Below are 6,582 nucleotides of genomic sequence, written 5' to 3' on the forward strand. Positions count from 1 at the left end.
AATGAATGAAAAACAACAGAAGCTAAACATAGCTGCAAGGCAAGTGGCAATGAGATGGGGCCCTTCGATCAGACAGGGGTCACACTGACAGACGGGGGACAAAGAGTCGGATGAACTGAAGGAGTGATGAACACCTCACTAAAATGCTGTTTTAGTATGCCATATTACATCTGGGTGGTTCACATGATCTAAAGATCTAAGGTTTCTGCCTAAACTCACTCTCACTACGTCTTTCGGTAATATGGTATGATAACAGTATCGCAAATAATTTAAATGATCACCCGTAGGCTACTAATAAGTCGTTTTGAACAGGTGATGCGGGAACCCAGTGGATGATCAAATTACTGCATGTATATTATTTTCTCACTGTTCAGAATGTTTTAACAGTTGGTTCTAGATGTCCTGTCAGGGAGAGAGGACAGGCGGTGTGTGTTCAGCAGGGATGGAGCCTCTGACCCTAATGTACAAAACTCGGCATAACTTGGCACCACCTCCACTCTGCAATCAAGTCCATTTCCGCTCCTCTGTAACTGGTGCTACTGGAGGGGAAGCCAGAGTCCCCAGAGGGACAGCCAGAGTCCCCAGAGGGACAGCCAGAGGAGACTGAGGAATCACGTTTAGAAAGAGCGCATTTGGGCATTTCGGTTTTCTCTTATAAAACAGCGGCTGAGTGGAATAACATCCCACAGAACATTAGAGAGTCCATTTCATTCAATGCCTTCAAATATAATCTTAGGAACTGGTTGATAGATAATCAAAGATGTGAACACTGATGTGTATACTATGTGGGGATGAACTGTGTATATTGCAAGGGTTGAATTATATACAGTATGTTATATGTTATTGCTAATGTGTTTGTACTTGTGTTTTCATCTTTTTTACTAGGTACTAGCCGATTATTTCTGGCAGGGGGACTGCCAATGTAAACAAGCCTTTTGGCTACAATTGGGTACATTTACATTCTATTTTATAAAATGTTTCTTAATGTACGTTGTCCCTCTCTAACAAATAAAATAAACTGAAACTGAACTGACCACCCGTGTGTTCAGCAGGGATGGAGCCTCTGACCCTGACCACCCGAGCCACATGTGCAATGATGACAGACAAGAGGGGCAATGTAGGTGTTAGCAGTAATTCCCAGTTTATTCAGCCCTAAGTGAATGTCTATCCCAGTCCGCTAATACTATATCCCTTCTCCCAACTTGTCCCGAAAATCCTCCAACGTAGCCAAAGGTGTAGGACACAGCGCGCCCACTCGGGCCAACCGACACTCACGGACGTTCACGGCAGCCGATTATCGGCCCGGTGGGTCAGGGTAGGTATGGTAGCCTACTGACTGGCCAATGGAGGCGGAGAGAGTCCTCACACATTACACTGAATGGCCACTAGAGTGCGCCATGCTCCCCTAAATCTTGCCTTGTATACAGCTGAAATCACTTGTGTTCAGCATAATAGGAGAAATTGATTAGAATTCCCCCTGGGGATCATTAAAGTTTATGTTGAACTATTCTCTTATCTTAAATCTTTTTTCCTACCCACTGTGTGTTTATTGTCGTCTAGAAAAATCTGATAGGTCAGTTCACATGCCCAGGGGCCCCAAACACTCAATAAAGAGGAAGTAGTCTATATGAAGAAAACGTCAACGCTGGCAGAACAAGAATATTAGGCTAATTTGAGTACGTATGAACTTTATCTGCGTGGGTGTCATCTGGGAGTGGAGGGGTGACACACACACACACACACACACACACACAAACGCACGCACACACACAGACACCGTCATTGGTCTCACTTTTTAACGAGTGACAGTCAAGCGCAGTTTGTGTGCTCACTGGCTATATTAGAGTGAGTTCCCAAGGCAACAGAAAAGGCATGCATCTCATCAACCTGCTTCGGTTCAACCCTCGCGCACAACCGGGACCGATGCTGACTGATTGATTGACTAAGTGGCTCGCGCTCACTGATAATGGACATTTGCTAGCAGTCGCGCGTCATTCACGGTACCGCGCGCTCAATGGGATATACATCTCCTCTCATCTAAAAGTTGCATTGAAGTCTTTTTCTCAAATTTGACGCAGTAAGTACCACACTGCTACTACAAAACAAAACTGACAGTGGTTAGTATAGTATATTTCCAAATGTGAAATCTGTATAAGTAGCCTAAATTAATCTTTGTAGGAAAAACTAAGAGCCACAATTTAGAGTATCTTACCAGATGATTACCATGTAATTGTATTTTCATTAAAAAAAAAAGAGAAAAAAAAGAGTTGAACACAATGTTATAATGCTGGCTACACCTCAGATTTTGTGAGGTGAACTTGAGAATAATGTCACAACCCACGGATTAATGAAAAGCCTACATTATTTTTTGTTTAGTGACACTTGTCTAATTAAACGTGAGCCATGTGCACATTCCAAAATGCAATAATGTATTTTAGATAGTATAAGGAAATGGGTTGTCTGAACCTGCAACATGATCATGAGAGCAATTCATGTGCGATGAAACAGCATAGGCCTACTAAAAACAACAGGTGTTTCTATGTTAGGCAACCATTCCATTGGACAAAAAGTATACAAAATAGAATCATTAAAGTAGCAGTTCTACTTTGCACTGTAAGGAGTCAGGAATGTTTATTACGTGTGTTAAAAAAGTTGGATGCTCGTTCGCATGTCTAATTGTCTACCATTGTGGTTGCATTGTCCCGCCATGTGTTCATGCTTTGTGTTCATTATGTGTGTGGTCTCCCTCAGCTTCAGGACAAAGACACTAACTCCTGCTTGAGGTTAAAACACACACACTGTGGGACTGCACCCCCCTCCCATCCACCCCTCAAGATGCATATGAATAGCTTACTGAATCGATGGAGTAAGTAGCACACACTCATTCTAGTCCACTTTCTATGATCCTAACAACCTGCTCTTCAACTTAATTTTATTTCTGGATTTTATTTCTTTTCTGCAACCTTAACTCCTAACACATCCTCTATACAAGCTATGCCCCTCTCTCCCTCCATCTCTCTCTCTCCATCTGAGAAATGGTACTGGTTGCTTCTTCCTGTGTATTCCAGGGTTTAACTGTTATATAATATTTTTGTGGATGCCTCATGCTTCAAGGGGCAGCAGAGTTCGACTACTGAATGGGGGTTGTCAAATGGCTGAGGCTAAACTTAGCGGAGTGCAGAGCGTACTGAAAGTATAGGTCTGTGGTTTTCTGAAATGAAAAGTTTTTGTCCCTGTACACTTTTAGTAGAGTTGGTATGAAGGGATACAATATATTAATAGCAAAATGTTATCAAAACAGACATGCTACAGTATATTGTCTTAAATACTGTGTTGTCTTAACCGACTGCTGCTTTGCCATTGGCAGCACCAAAAATCATCTGTTTCATGAACTTGTAATTTTGCAACCCCTGTAGTTTTTTCGTCTTTGATTTCCATCCAGTTCCATAATGTGGTTTATCTTGACATGATGGGACCATGAACCTTAGGGCTCTGTGCTTTACTCCTGTAGCCGAGGTGGGGACCAGAATGGCTCAGGTTCTCTCCATAAGGAACAGGACAAGAACTGTGTCACACCAACGAGGACACAGATGAGGACAAGTCATAAATCAGTTATTAATATCCTACAATAGAACAGGTTGTCTTTGAGCCTTCCAGCTGTGGGCTTTCTAGCACTAGATGGTGAAGACCCAGAGCGCCAGGTGTAGGCCTGAATACACAGCTGTATGAAAGGACATGGTGATTTGCTGTGCTGTGCACTCTCCCGACAGAGAGTATTAAGTCACACAGAATCAGGTATGTATCAGGAAGGCAAAGCAGTGGCGGATTAATGCACAAATCAACACAAAAAACAGGACCTCACAGAAATACAGTCCTTATTTCATGTGCAATATGTCATTTGTATCAAACGATCAGCTTTGCATGTGTTGTCCAATAGCTTGTGATTTGGGTTTAGGCGTGTTTTGGAATTTGCTTTCAATCCACAGATGTGTCTGTAATTATTTCCTCACTGGACTTAAGTCTTCTTCCACATTGGGAGCATAGAGTTCATATGCATCCTCTGAGCCCGAGGCAAGACTGACTATATCTGTTTTCACTCTTCTTCTCCGCCTGAGAAGGAACACATCACATCTATACATCACTGTCAACGCCTCAGACATGGGAAGTGATCCAGAAAGAACGTCCATTCTCGTTGAATTTGTACATTCTGTTTGCCATTGTGGTTTCAGTTTTTCTTGTGTTGTCCTTCGGTATGTTGATTTACTATATTTTAGGGGTATTTGTTGCTTGTTTGTGCCTGATTGTTGGATTGCGCCAGAGTAGCTGACTGAATGTGCGTAGGTCATGTGTGTGGGCTGGTCCTCTGACCACAACAAAGGAGAACAAGGGGGTTGATTCATCTGGGGCTGAGCTGCCCAGTGAGCCCCTCGCGATGTGGCACGATGCTGGCCGGGGCACGCAAGCCTCATGTGAACCTGGGCCCAAGCTGACCAGCTTTGCATGACGCAATTACTGCCAATAATTGTGGCACATGCCAATTAGTCTTCTTGCCCAGTCTAAGGACCTGCTGAGTTCACGGAGAGAACGCAGAGCTGCTAGATCAGGGGTCTCAAACTCAAATTGGCTTGGGGCCACTGCTGGTATCGTCAACTCATAGGAGGGCCAAGTCAACTTCAACTACTACTAACTATAAGAAAGTGCAATATTTCGGAAAATGTCATTTTTCATTTCCATAACTAGACTCACAACTCAGTCTCTAAATGTTGCAAGACTATTCCATAACTAACATTTTCATCATACAAATTCAAACCGGTTTCCATTCATTTTAATATATTTTAACAGTTAGTGCTGCAAATCTTTTTTCCTTACTTTTATTTGATCTTGAATAGCCTACATTTGTACTACCTACTATTCTGTTTTAACTGCAAGATGCATCACTACTGTAAGCCTGCCCTGGACCTGTAGCTAGCTACTTGCATTTATTAAAGTTCAGGTTTGTTTCCATTTCTTACCAGACACTTGAATACATGTGTAGGCTACTACTCTATTTCTGGCTAGACACTTATCTTGAAAGACTGAGACGTCAGCCCTCTCAACTGTGTGGCTCGTTTTTTTCTCTCGTCTCCCGACACTCTCCATGTTTACTAGCCTAATGAATAGCTCATTATATTCCTTCAGAACGGCCACTTTGTTCTTGCATATCAGGCAGGTAGCATTTCCATTGAACTCTACAAAAAATACTACAATGTCCATCTTTCTTGAAACGGTCTGTGTTCCTAACGTTAGTTAATCATGAAAACAGCCTCTCGGTAGCTAGCTGCATTCCGTTCACAGTCGCGTGCGGATTGATTGCACCTGTGACTGCATCGTTCACCTTGCGCGCTGTGCACAATAACAGAATTTCGCCCCACAATTTGAATTTCGCATTGTAGGCCTGCCTGCCGGCGCCGTTTACAAGGAATTATTTTGCGGGCCGGATTACATTATATTTCTGACATCATGTCGCGGGCCGGATGGAGTGGTGTGGTGGGCCGCAATTGGCCCGCGGGCCGCGAGTTTGAGACCCCTGTGCTAGATGTTCCTCAGTGGACGGGACAGCTGCGGAGACCTGCTCCACTCTCCTCATTCAGTCTGCTCTCGGACGCTGAAGTGTCTGGATTTCCTTCAGTGGTCGCGCCCGGCCTGTCACTTCCTGGGGTGTGGGTGACGACGCCCGTGCAGCTGGCAGATCCTCCCCCTGTCCTCAGCCACTGTCTCCCTCCGCCCAGGGCTGCAGCTGCACCCCATCATCGCATTTAAAGATCAGCTGGACCGCCCCCACACCTTTGACTTTAAAATGCCCGCTGCCTACACCATTGTCCTGAAATTGCTTGAATCTAAAGTGAAGCTGACGACTACATATTCATCTCGTCTCTGCTCAGTGCATCCCCAAATGTCTGTTTCAATGACAGATCAAGTAAATGTTTCACTTCTGTCTTAGAGTGGAATTGACAATGTCAGGTATGGTACAGCTCCGGAGGCAAAACAGATCCAGTTAAGAACTCTCTCTTTCACTCCCTCCCGCCTCTCTCGTTCACATTTCATCCTTGAGGAGGTGTCAGAGTCACACCTCTGTTCAACCCAAGCAGCCGGGTAATTACTGCTAATTATTGGATCAGTTTTCAGACAGACACAGATGACAGCAAAGAATCCCTGCAGCCGAGTACAACTGAACACTGACTGGGCTGGGCTGGGCTGGGCTGGGCTGGGCTGGGCTGGGCTGGGCTGGGCTGGGCTGGGCTGGGCTGGGCTGAACCGGAGATGCAGACTGGTCCAGAGGAGCTGTGAGGACTTGTGTCAGAGCGGTTTTGCCGACTGAACGCAACGAGAGAGCTGTGTTTAAAATCATCATGAATTAACTGTAAATGTTTATTTGTGACTGAACATTCAGTCGTATGTGAATATGTCCAGCTGGGCTTGGAGCTCTCTCCTGTTGTTGGGTCGTTAATAATGTATCTGAGGCCTAATCTGTCTGACTGAAGTACAGGAGCGTGATTGGGTTGGATTGGGAGGAGAGGGGGATTGAGTTTCCCTGCCGAAAGC

Source organism: Borostomias antarcticus (genome assembly GCF_949987555.1).
Source record: "Borostomias antarcticus genome assembly, chromosome: 8".
Taxonomy (NCBI): Eukaryota; Metazoa; Chordata; class Actinopteri; order Stomiiformes; family Stomiidae; genus Borostomias; species Borostomias antarcticus.